Below are 14307 nucleotides of genomic sequence, written 5' to 3'. Positions count from 1 at the left end.
GCTGCCATGCCGTGCCAGGGAAGACAACCCCCCAGGGCTGCTCCACCCATGCTATCCCACTGGTCACCTATCCCATCTTAGCTCACTTCTAAGCTAAGCCTGGAGTCCTCTCATTCCAGAGCAGGGCCTCCCCCCACCCTCAACCCAGGGGCTCACCATCTGCATCTCTATAACAACTATACTGCTAAAAAACCCCTGTTTTACAAGATATACATGACTTTTCCATCAACTTTTACTTGCTTGAACATCTCCTTAAACCCTCTTAAGTATACAATTTAAATATACTCATCTTTAAGATCTTACTTATGTACTGTGTTGCTATATCAGTTCCTAAGTATCAAAGTGGAACAATTAAAAGTATTTCTCTCTTTCCTTCCTGTTTGCTTGTGAGCAATTTACCCTAAGACTGCCTCGCTTGATTTAGGTTTTTATGACTTAAAATCTTATCTCTTATCTCTCTTTAACAAGTGAGGTCACCACAATTTAAAATTTTGCATGTATCAAAGCTTTCATAATAAATTATTCTCTATAAATTTTAGTTTGAACTCCACAACTTCTAAATAACTTCAAGTCCTTTAGTAATCTTTCACTATGTAAACAACTGAATTTCAAAGCATTTACTCTTATTCCTTTCAAACCTGTTTAAAACAGGATAGAACCTCCAGTTTAGTTTCTTTTTACCTCAAAGCATTGCTACATAACTGATTTAATTTCATCAATATTACTCTGATTTACTTTTTGTTGTATCTATTTCACACCAGAATTTACTCTTATTTCCTCTGTCTCCTCCTCTTTTACCATTATTACAAAAAGAAAAACGTTACTATATTTAATTGCATTTAATCTGCCTATTAGATTTCTGGGCTGATCAAATCTTCCATGTTAATTTAATACAGTTTGCACATCATATATCCTTCACCTACTCTGGTGGAAAACTTAATTCTCTTTATAGTCTAAATGCATACATATTTTGTATTCATTCACCATTACTTTCTAGCAATTTGAGTCTGAGTATATGTTAATCTCTAGATCACAGATTCCTTCTTATACATTGTACATATTTTTTTAAAACCCTTACCTTCCGTTTTGGAGTCAGTACTGTGTATTGGCTCTCAGGCAGAAGAGTGGTGAGGGTAGGCAATGGGGGTCAAGTGACTTGGCCAGGGTCACACAGCTGGGAAGTGTCTGTGGCCAGATTTGAACCTAGGACCTCCTGTCTCTAGGCCTGGCTTTCAATCCACTGAGCTACCCAGCTGCACACCCCCTCTTCCCCGTACACATTTTTAAAAACAATTCATACAACTCTTAGTCAAACACACTGTTTAGAAATTCCATCTTTTGCAAAATACCCAATTCTTAGTACCTGTATTATTAAAACCCATGCATACATTAACCATTTAAAAAAAACAAAAACTTCTTGGGTGTCATATGATTACTTGTTGTTAGTTCTGACAGCACATACATTAAAAGAACATCTCATTTGAAAAATCCAAAGTTTAAATTCTAGAATAAGCTCTCAATAATAACATTACAACTTTATCTGAATGACTTTTACATTTACAAAGTAGAAACCAAGGCTTAACAAACTTCTAACCATGATTTTTTTCTACTCAACAAAATCTGGTTAATATTTCATATTTGACTGACAACCAGTTACCACAATAAATAAAATTACATTGTACCATATCAAAAATCATTAGCAATACTCAACCTTTAAAATAAAATCTTAAGTGAAAAATGCTTCTAATTGTGGAGTAAAATCTCCCTTTTTCTGCTCTGAATTTTTCTCTTTTTTGCTCCTTTGGGCACCCTTCCAAAGGAAGAAAGAGGAAAAATCATTGAACAGATACTTGCTTTGTCCTCTGCTGAGGATTTTTGACTGTGGGAAGTTCAATCTTCAAACTCCCCTTTTCTTTTTTTTTTCTTTTTGTAATGTCCAATTTAAGAATAATTAGAGACGAGACTGTGACAAAGATGACAATAAACAGAAAAAAAGACAACAATAAACAGAAACATACAACATAATTAGAGATGAGACTGTGACAAAGACAACAATAAACAGAAACATGACAAGCATATTTTAAAAGGAAAAAAATCAGTGCTTTAGAATCCATGATTAAAAAGAAATATTTGAGGTGACAAAATTGCTATCTGCTCCCAGTGGGAGTTTGGAGGTGAGCTGGTCATAAAGCTGACTGGATTTCTTAAGAAAAGAACTTTTAAATCCCCTCCTTATTCAGATTTTAAGTCTGCTGCCAGAGCAGGCACAGCCTCTCCAGTACTAAGGTCTCGGAGGTTTGAAATGTAGATGGGGGGATTGCAGAACAGCCACTGTGAAAGAAATTCCCCTTTGTGAAAGCATCTTAAACTCTTTCCCCTTCCTTTGTTTAATCTTATAGCTAGACACACAAAAAACAACGGACTCAACAGAAATCTACAGAACATACTCTCTCACACATTCATACACCTTGGAACCCAAAGAAGTCACTGAAATAGAGTGACATGGCCAGGTCCCTGCCTGGACTTCTCCCTTTTCTTCCAGTGCATTCACTGGTGCTCAAATTACTGGGGGCCTCTAACCCACCAAGCTGGGGTTCCAACCCCACCAGGTTGAGTTTTTATGGAGTAGTAGTCAGAAGGGGACAGGGTAGAGGAATGTCTTTTAGGAAATCCTGCAGATAAGGGGAATGTCCTGAGGTATTCTTGTAGATAAGGGGAATATCTGCAGGGAAGAGATCCTGGGGAGAAGGGGAAGGTCTACAAGGTAGATAAGGTCAGCCTTTGGAGACTGGAAGTCTGCAAGTTTGGGATTCCTGTGGATAATTCTATTTCGCTATAATGTCATATAAGGGTCAGGTCCATAATGTCATACAGGGGTCAGGATTTTTAATTCTGACTCTTTCTAGGTTCCACACTTCTAGTGGGTTGAACTGGACTCCATTTTGGCCCATTTATCTTGAGGCCCATCTGCCACGTATTTACATTTAAGTCTTGGCCATCTTATGAGGTGGTTCCTTGGGCTGCCAGCTGTCCCCCACTTCCTGGGCCACAGACATGCTGCTCCCCCAAATCCAGATACCCGCAGACAGTTCTGGTTCTGTGATCCTCTGTGTTCTCACTTAAACCCTCTTAATTAAAGAGTGGGTCACCCCCAAATACAGACGACCAAGTCCTTCTATCTGAGAGCCACTTGCCTGGCCCCTCTGCTAACTGGACTCCTGACTCAACCCTCACAGACAGTGTGGGTACCTCACGTCTTGGGGTCCTTGTTAGCAGGGCAGCTCAGGCAGCTGGGACTTTGGAATCTCGCTGGGGAACCTCCATTTGTTAACTTTGAAAAAACACAGAACTATTAAATAGTTAGAAAAGCCACTCTTTAATTAAGGAAAAGGGGAACAAGGCTGATTAGGCCTCCAAACAGAGCTGCGCTGTCTGCCTTATGCAGAGTCCCAGGATTGAACACTGCTTGCTCTGGTCCCTGATCCCCTGGGAGTGCCACTGCTCTAGAGGAGGACTCCAAGGAACAAAAGAAATTGGGGAACTTCTATATAGAGATCCTGCTCTATAACCAGAGACTAATCTGAGTGCCCTAGGGTGGACGATGGATGCAAAGAATGAAACAGATTGGAAGCACGGCTTGTTAGCTCATAGTACTCCAAAAAATACTGAAGTAGCCACTTTATTATAAAGGAAATTAAAGATCCCTTTCCCCCAAAAGCCCAAGAAAGTCTCCCACAGTTACAGAGAGCAAGATTTTTACTATAGTCAAAACAAAAGCCTTAGAAGCCTCCAGGTGTAGACAAAAAACCTATGCTAAACTATCAACTATATGTGTTATCTTTAAGTGGAGCCTGGGACATCTCCCTTAGGTAGGAAAGCCCCATCAGTTTCTCAGCCTTGATTGTATTAAACAATTTTTAAGCCTCATTATTTTACTTTAATTCTGGGCAAAATGCTCTGCCAAGGGTTCGACCTTGGCCGTACCAGCCATCTGTGTTCTCAGGCAAAGGGGAACAGAGTTAGCCCCCCTCCTGCTGGAGTGCTGAGAGCCCAAAGCTTTTTCAATAAGACTATAATGCATTGTGAAGGAAACTGAGAATTATGAAAGGAATCAAAAGAGGAATCTCAGATATCCCACACCTATCTTGTCCCGTAGTCCCAATAGGGAGGAAAGTCAATACACGTCTCTGCCGGTCTATATTGATCTTTTGAGGGGGTCCAGATAAAAATATCTACTTGAGATTCTAATTTCTCTTAATAGCTCCCAAAACTTCTATACCATTTGGGAAGATCCAGGGGCTGGGAAAGATGATTGACATTATCATACTGACAGGATACAATCAAGCTTGGGAAAGGAATCCTAGCCAGAGGCTGGGGTGTGAGGGAAGGGGCTGCCTACAATGGAGACTAAAGGATGGTCCCTGCCCAGCTCTGCCTTCCTGGGAAAGGGTCTCTGACACAATGGGGAAAACTATACAAAACAAAAGGGTTTTTAGCATTTACCCCTGGGTCCATTATTCAATCTGCAATTGCTAGTCTGGGATTCCCTTCAGGGTGGATTCTCACAGGAACAAGGAACAGGGAATAAGCACAAGCTTTGGGGGTCTCCAACCTGCAAGCTATTTCCTGATTTGGGGTTTGCCTGGGAGGCCATAGTGGCAAAAGCCATTGTGGTTTCTACTCAGAAGTTTGCCTGTCTAGTGGAATTAGACCTTCTTTGCAATAGCATTTTATTGTTCATTTAGTTATTTAGATATTAGGAGAAATTACTATTAGCTTTGAGGGCAAGTTAGCTAAAGGTTTGCCACTCCCTCCTGGGGGGTAGGAGCAGTTTCTACCTAACTGATCAGGGCTTCCCAGTTTATCCAAACGTCAGTTGGCCTGACAGTATAAATACCCCTGACAGCCACTTGGAGGGGGTCTCTCTAGGTCTCTGGGCTCTGGAGATCTCTGGACAGGAGTCTCGGGACTGGGAAATCTCTGAGTGGGTGGTGAAGGGATATAGGGAGGTCTATGAAGATGAGGGTAGGAAGAATCTTAATATTTCCTGAAGACTGTGAGAGCTAGTGCATCACCAAACACTGGTAGTGAGAAAGCTGAGAGAATAAATTCACCAACACAGCTGCATCAATAGCATTCCCTATTTTCTGGCTTGGCTGTGACCAGGCTGGGCCAGAGGTAGTGGAGAATAAAGCTCCAGCTTCTATTAGATCAATAGCCTCCAGTCCTGATTGTCAACTAGTTATAGATAATAGATTGATAGGGTCTCCAATCCCCATTCCTTGTCCTATTTACCCTTTCCCTGATTATAGGTAAAGAGAGTTTAACAAGTACCTTCCTAAGTGGTCTTTATATCAAGACCCTTGGGGAGAGAGTCAATGCAGTCAGATACCAAATGTAATCCAAGGCAAATCAAGTCCCTATACTAATCTATCCAACCCCAGGTTGAAAAGGTTACACATCCATCTAACCTCTCAAGGGTCCTCCCTGGGAGACTATTAGAGGAAAGGGGAAATTATAACAATTATCAAGGGTGATAGGGGTTGGTGTTCCTCCATCATCTTCAGCTAGGGAGAATACAGATAGATATATTCACATCACTGTATATCTATATCTCCTTAGGACCTCCCTTTTGTTTATAACAATGGCAAACATCTCTATTGATTCATCTAGGATTTGAGGGCTGTGAACTATCACGTTATAAAAAGACACCCCTTAGTTTCCAACATAAACACTATTATTTCTTCTATTCCTAGCAGAGCTACATACTTTACTGTAGTTGCCTTGTTCTTACCTTTTCTTCCCTATACCTATACATGAGGATTCCAGGCATATCTTTGCTTTCACCTGGAAATGTTTCCAGGGAACCTGGGATCATTTATCTCAAGGGTTTGTGGACATCCCTACATTGTTTACACAATTCTTACCTGGCAATACAGATGCCATTAAATTTAAATACAGCCATTTAATCCAAGATATGGATAATTTGATGTTGGCTTCACCAAAATCTACAGTATGCCAAGAGGACAGTAAGAATCTCCTTTGAAACTACATAAGAGAGGCCACAAGCTCTCCAAAGACAAAATTCAGTAATGTCTCCCCAGAGTACAATATTTAGGTTTAATTTAAATGCTGGGTCCTGTTCTATTTCTCCTAAGCATATTGAAAGTGTCCAAAAATTAACTGCTCCTCCCACTAAAAAGCAATTGAGGGTGATTCTTGGAGGAATGGGATTTTGTCGACAGTGGATCCCTTGCTATGGGTAAATCACTAAGCCCCTTGTAGCACTCACAAAAATCTTGGTCCCTGAACCAATTCAATTGGAAACAGAACACCTAACAGCTCTTTAATATCTAAAACAGGCTATCCTGTGTGCCCCTGCTCTAGGCATCCCAGATTATAAGAAGCCATTTACCTAATCTGTCCATGAACAGAGAGGGGTAGTAGCTTCAGGTGTTCTAACTCAACCATTTGGATTGTCAGTAGCTCATTATTCAACCCAGATGGACCCAGTAGCTTCAAGAGCATCAACATGCCTTAGAGGAGAAGTTGCTATAGCTTTACTGGTAACAAAATCTGCTGATCTAGTATTAGGATGCCCTCTGACCATAATGTGCCCACATGAGGTTGAGGAATTGTTAAGATATAGGACACAGGTATTTACTGATCAAAGCATTACGAGATACAAGATAACCCTATTGAATAATGAACATATCATGTTAAAATGCTGTGGAGTTCTTAATCCTGCAACCTTGCTCCCTGATTTGCCAAATTCCAGAGAACCTTAACACAACTGTACAACTTTAGTGTCCATGCTGATAAACCTTGTCATGGTTTACTGGACACCCCTTTTCATAATTTGGATTTAATATTATATACAGATGGTTCTTCATTTATGAGGGATGACGTGCACTATACAGGAGCTGTTGATACTCTGCAGTCAGCTTCCTTACCCTCAAATGTAAGCACACCAGATGTAGAACTCATAGCTTTGAAGCATGCCTATATCATTGCAAAGGATAAGCGGGTCACTATTTACACAGATTCTTATTATGCATTCAGCATATGTCATGCCATCAGTATGCTGTGGTTTCAAAAAGTATTCTTAACATCAGCTGGAAAATATTTTGCCAATGGAGACTTTATTACTGAACTCCTTTCTACCCTCCAGCTCCCCAAAGCCATAGCTGTCAATGACTGCTCTGCTCACAGACGTGGCACTGACCCTGTCTCTAGGGGAAATAAGCAGACATTGCAGCCAAACTAGTGGCATTGGAAGAACCTGAATTAATCTCAGCACTAACAATTACTGATGATTTGGATCTATCCCTTTTCTATAATGACAAAGAAGTAGAAAAACGGAAGAAAAAATTTAAAGCCAAACAGATTAATGGAATATGGGTATCATCAGATGGCAAACCCCTGCTCCCTAGAACTTTCTATAACCAAATTTGTCACTCCATCCATAAGCATGGTCATTTCAGTACCTAAGGCATTGTAGACTCTGTTAAAAGAGTATGGATAGCTCCTGGAATAACTACAATTGCCTCCAAAGTATGTACAGCTTGTCCTATCTACCAGGCCTTTAATCAGCATGCTTTTCATGAAAAAGGCTTTGGTGGATGTCCTCTTGCTTCTACACCATTTGAGCATTTACAAATTGACTTTATCTCTATGCCAAAAGCTGGACAGTTTAAATTTTGACTGGTCATAGTCATTCAGCTGACCAGGTGGCCTGAAGTGTTTCCTAATGCTCAGGCCACAATGGCTTTTGTTGCCAAAGTCCTTTTGAAAGAAATTGTTCCTTGTTTTGGCCTGCCAGCACATATTGATTTGGATAGAGGAAGTCATTTTACTGATTCGATCTTATCACAACTTTATTCATGTTTGAGGATAACTCCTCTATTTCATATACCTTATCATCCCTAGAACTCCGGCCAAGTAGAAGAAATGAACAAAGTACTTAAAACTATTATTGGCAAATTGTGCAAGGAAACTCATTTAATATGGCACGAAATTCTCCCTCTGGCCCTATTTTATCTCAGAAGCCAACCCAGAGGAGATGAACACATCTCACCATTTAAGATGCTATTTGGACACCCACTTATCTGGGCACAACCATTTACCCTTACCTATACATCATTGTTAGGAGGGGATACAACCATTGCCACACATATCAGACAATTACAAATGAAATTGCGAGAACTCCACAACTCTGGAGCTGCTGTTCAGGCAGGTCCTATTGATTTCTTGTTTCATGATTTGAACCCAGGTGATAGCATGTACATAAAGAATTTCAAATGTACTGAGTCAAGTAAACTTGCTTATGATGGACCATTCTAAATCCTATTAACTACACCAATAGCCATTAAAATTGGGGAGAGGGACTCATGGATTCATTGTAGCCATGTAAAACAAGTATCTTCTGTTGATAATGAATAATTGCCTGTATTGATTTTTGACTATTTTGTATTTTGACTATTGATTGTTTTTGACTAAGGCTTTCTTATTGCTGAATCAGCACTATTTTGTTGTACTGTATTTGATTGATCCTTGTACTTGAACAAATTGCCCTTGTAGGACAACACATATACTACCTCAAAAAAAATCATGACCTATATTGACCTGATAAGCCTTTTTGTAACATGTTATGCCTTTTATGAATTTTTTGAATGTATTATTGCTTTTATATCTCCATTGCTTTATCTACCCCATTTGGACTCACACTGTGGATCATGGCAAGTTAAAGAGGAAATGAATCTTTTTTTTCAGCAATTAACCTCTATATTTTACCTCTGTGATTGTGAAATTCTTCAAATGAAAACTCAAAAGTGTTGGAAATTAATAATACAATCTGTGAGCAACTAATCAGAGAATTAGAGTTGGAATGGAGTTTATCATCCATTTTGTCGCACCCATACCCAAAATATATTGCCCGTATATCACAGCTAAAAAATGATCACAAATTCAATATTACCTGCCATGAATGAGGTACCAAATATTCTTCATTTACCATGGATCTTTTCTCTGATTTACTTATAGATGTTTCATGGAGATCCCAAGGCACAGCATAAGCAGCATTGTAGATGGTGTAACTGAAGTCTGACATGGTCATATAAAAAGAGCACAATGGCAAAGTTTCCAAGGAAGCATTTGGTGAACATATTTCTTGTTGTGGGTATTCAGGTGGATCTGGGCACTTAAAAGCAGAGAGCCAGAATCTCTTAAGTAAAGCATCATCTGAATATTTCAAAGGAGTTACTGTCTTAAGAAAAGTTTTGAATCCAGGAATTTTCCTTGTTAAGTATGAAAATGTGAGAGCACCATGGAAACTCTGACCTTGAAGATGGAGGGGGTCTTATAGTAATGTCCTAGTGAGATTATTCCTAATACAGGCAATTGTGGGAATCTCAAAATCATTCATGAATCTGTGTCACCATGGACGACAATCACTTTGGCTGATGATGTCATGATCCTGGGCATGAAGGTCTCCTGTGATTCAGTATGTGTTTTTTCACTGACAGGGATCTTCTCTGTGAAGGACACACAAATCCTTTCTTTTCCATTTCCCAGAGGAATTTTTCACCTCTCATATCATCTGAGACAATCAGTCCTATCCAGTTCCATTTAAAATATAACATTAAGTGGACAACACCTTGGGGGAGAGACTAAGTGTCTTTGAGGGCCATCTGATAGAGGGAAGGAAATTGGACCTTGTCACTAAGAATGGAATCAAAGGGGCCATGATTTGGAAGAGAAAGAAACAAGAATCAGTTTGTCCCATGTTGATGCTGAGAGAACAGAAGCAAGATGTAAATTAGGAAATCGGCCTTTTTTGTAGCCAGAAAAGATATCAATTTTTAGTCCTCAGTGATTTAATGGATGTGTTAAGAAAGGAGATAACAACATTAAAGAGAAAAATTGAAAGACTTAAACGAGGAGGTACAAATTTTGTGTTAGCTATGGCTCCAGTGCGAGAATATACAACCGAGAACATACAAACCAGAGACCAATGTATTAATTGTGTGGGAAAGGGGGGCAACTGATGATAAACTGCATATGCTGGAATAAAATATTCAGCAATGTTAGGAATAATGATGATGTGAACAGGGAATTCTTTGTCTTCTTTTTCTCTTCTGAGTTTACCCTTGTGAAAGGGAATCCTTTCTTCTCTTCCTCTATTTTGAGTTAACTCTTGCTTAACAATATCTTCAGTACCCCTACTTAGTACCTCACCAGATTATGAAGACAGGATTAACTCTCCTTTGTCTAATTTTGAATTGAATTTAAAAAAGCTGGAACATCCTACTTAGCTCTAGGTGAAGGAGTTTGCAAGTGACTTAAAAAGCTCCACCCTTTCAACTCTATCAGCTATGAAATGAGAATTCATATCCTCAGAAATTCAATCAGTCAGAAATCTGTGAATTCTTTTAATAAGAGTTTACACCTCCAGAGGATGAGAAGTGTATCCCACAAGACACTGCCCCCTGGGCTCTGCTAAACAATTTGAAAGCTGTGATTGACTCTGTGAAGAGAGGAAGGGACAAGAAGTCACTATAAAAGCCCATAATTTCTGGGGCTAGAGGTGGGCTTCAGGAGTCATCCTTGATAGGTTGTTGTCTTCAGCTCAAACTGCCTTTTAGAGAGAACTTGGTTGATTGAGCAGCTAGCTTTCCTTTCTTGACTTCTGGAGAGGGATTAATTCCAGTCAAGGGTTAATAAGTCATGCCAACCTTAGTTGAGCACTGGAGCAATATTTAGTGTGATAGGTTAAATATCTTCTCTACCCTCTTTTTTGTATTTCTTAACTTTCACTCTACCTATTTTGTAAGTAAAAATTATTGAAAGTAATTTTGACTTGAGCTAAAATATTTTGAGTCAGCAACCATCATATTATTTATAATATTCATTATTTAAGTCCAACCATTAAATTTAACCCTTACAGTGGCAACTTAAGGAATAAGTATTCTAGAAACAACAACTATTCTAGAAACAATAACAGAAACAATTCCCAGATAACAATTTTGGAAATTATGGGAATGAAAGAAATAGTAACCAGAGGCAAATGACTTGTTACAAAATATCTATAATGGGGTGAATCCATGTAATAGCCAAAATGTAAATCCTCCTCAATGAGAGGAATCTAAGAGGGGTGCACATGGTCCTTTATGATGGTTTGCCACTTTGGAAGCAGAGAGAAATACTTGATTTTGCAAACACAGATATAATTTCACCACTTATCCCAGTCATTCTCACCTAGGTAGCAATGAACCATGTGACACTGAAAGTAGGGAATACATTAGGCGATTGTCTTCTAGATGCTGGGGCACCTAGATCTGTACTAATGAGGACACCTGATTCTAAATGTAATTTTATTGGCTCTATAAATGTTGTGGGTGTATCTGGAACACCTTTGGAAGTCCAAAAGTTTTCACTAGTGGTGGTGTCTGTGAAACCTTTATCTGTGAAATATTTGTTCCTTCTAATACCTAACTCCCCAATGAACTTATTGCTGATATCTGTTGTATAAATTAAGAGCTACAATAACATGAACTCAAGATGGTGATATTACATGAGAACCAACTGAAGAATCTGTAAATTTTCCCCCAGTAAGCTTTCTAGATAACCAGGAAGTGAATAAAACTAAAACCTTTAAAATACCAAGAGATAAAGTCAAGCTCTATGGGATACATCTCTATAGAGCAAAGACATTATTTCCTTCCTAAATTAACTTCTCTTTAAATCCAGAAGCCACGAAATGATGAGTTAAAGCATTTGAGAATAGGGTTAGAAGGGTTTTTAAATTTTTTTAAAATAATTTTTAATTTAAAATATTTTTCCATTCTTATATGATTCATGTTCTTTCCCTCTCCCCTAAATCCCCCTTCCACATAGCTGATGCATAATTACACTGGGTTTTACATTTATCATTGATCAAGACCTATTTCCATAATATTGATAGTAGCACTAAGGTGATCGCTTACAGTCTACATCCCCAATAATATCCTGAACAATCCAAGTCTTCAAGCACTTGTTTTTCTTCTGTTTCTACACCCAAAGTTCTTCCTCTGAATGTGAATAGTGTTCTTTCTCAGAATTCCTCCAGTTCATTAGTCCTTTGAGCACAATTGTATTCTATTACCAACAGATACTACTATTTGTTCAGCCATTCCACAATTGAAGGGCAACCCCTCATTTTCCAGGTTTGCCACCACAAAGAGTGCAGCTATAAATATTTTTGTACATTTCTTTTTCCCTAAGATATTTTTGGGGTACAAATCCAGCAGTGGTATGGCTAGATCAAAGAGCAGAAAGTCTTTTAAAGCATATCAGGAAAATCATTCACATAATTGACCATATCAACAAGGAAACCAACAAAAACATGATTATCTTAATAGATGTGGGGAAAGCCTTTGACAAAATACAATACCCATTCCTTTTGAAAACACTGGAAAGTATAGGAATGCAAGGGCTTTTCCTAAAAATAATAAACAGTGTATATCTAAAACTATCAATGACTATCATCTGCAATGGGGCTAAATTAGAAGCATTCCCAATAAGATCAGGAGGGAAACAAGGATGCCCATTTTCATATCTATTATTTAATCATTGAACTAGAAACACTATCAGTAGCAATTAGAGAAGAAAAAGAAATTGAAAGTATTAAAATAGGCAATGAGGACACTAAGCTATCACTCTTTGCAGATGATATGATGGTCTACTTAAAGAATCCTAGAGAATCAACTAAAAATCAAGTGGAAATAATCAACCACTTTAGCAAAGTTGCAGGATATAAAATAAATCCACATAAATAATCAGCATTTCTATATATTTCAAACACAACTCAGCAACAAGTTAGAAGGAGAAATTCCATTTAAAATCACCCTAGACAATACAAAATTCTTAGGAATTGACCTGCCAAGACAAACCCAGGTATTATACAAAAACAACTGCAAACCACTTTCCACACAATTAAAACTAGATCTAAACAATTGGAAAAACATTAATTACTCATGAGTAGGAGGAACTAACATAATAAAAATGAAAATCCTACCATAATTAATTTACTTATTCAGTGCCATATCTATTAACCAAGAAACTTTTTACTGAATTAGAAAAAAATTACAACAAAATTCATTTGTAAGAACAGAAATCAAGAATATGTAGGGATATAATGAAAAAATGTGAAGGAAGGTGGCCTAGCAGTACCAGATCTTAAACTGTAGTATAAAGCAGTAGTCATCAAAGCAATATGGTACTGGCAAAGAGACAGAAGGGAGAATCAGTGGAATAGACTTAGGGAAAGTGACTTCCGCAAGACAGTTTTCAATAAACCCAAAGAACCCAGCTTTTGGGACAAAAACCCACTATTTCACAAAAACTTCTGGGAAATTGGAAAATAGTATGGGAGAGATTGGGTCTAGATTAACATCTCACACCATATACGAAGATAAATTCAGAATGGGTGAATGACTTTAATATAAAGAGGGAAACTATAAGTAAATTAGGTGAGCATAGAATAGTATACTTGTCAGATCTTTGGGAAAGGAAAGTTTTTAAAACCAAGAAATAGTTAGAAAAATATTACAAAATATAAAATAAATAATTTTGATTACATTAAACTAAAGTTTTTGTACAAAAAGTACAATGCAACCAAAATTAGAAGAGAAGCAACAAATTGGGAAAAAATCTTTATAACAAAAAACTCTGACAAAGGTGTAATTCAGTGATGGGCAAACTTTTTAAAGAGGTGGCCAAAGGAAAGGAAATGTCTACCTGTCAATCTGTTTCTAAGGCAACTCTTTCGAAGTTTATTAAGTTATTATATCCTACTTATTGTATTTGTCAGTTTAGGAATAATGTCCGAGGGCCAGATAGAACATTTCAGGGGGCCACATCTGGCCCACCAGCTGTAGCTTGCCCATCACTGGTATAATTAATCAAATATATAAGGAATTAATCAACTGCACAAAAAGTAATGCCATTCCCCAATTGATAAATGGACAAGGGACGTGAATAGGCAATTTTCAGATAAATCAAAACTATCAACAGACACATGAAAAAATGTTCTAAATCTCTTATAATTAGAGAAATGCAAATCAAGACAACTCTGAGGTACCACCACACACCTAGTAGACTAGCTAACATGACAGCAAATAAAAATAATAAATGTTGGAGGGGATGTGGCAAAATTGGGACACTAATGCATTGCCAGTGGAATTTTGAATTGATTTGGACATTCTGGATGGCAATAGGTTTAGAAATTTTAAAAACTGAAGTATTTGATTGTGTATATTGTTGCAAAGA

The sequence above is a fragment of the Gracilinanus agilis genome, chromosome 1 (assembly GCF_016433145.1).
Source record: "Gracilinanus agilis isolate LMUSP501 chromosome 1, AgileGrace, whole genome shotgun sequence".
Lineage (NCBI taxonomy): Eukaryota > Metazoa > Chordata > Mammalia > Didelphimorphia > Didelphidae > Gracilinanus > Gracilinanus agilis.
The sequence above is the reverse complement of the archived record's forward strand: the minus strand, read 5'-3'. Positions refer to the sequence as shown.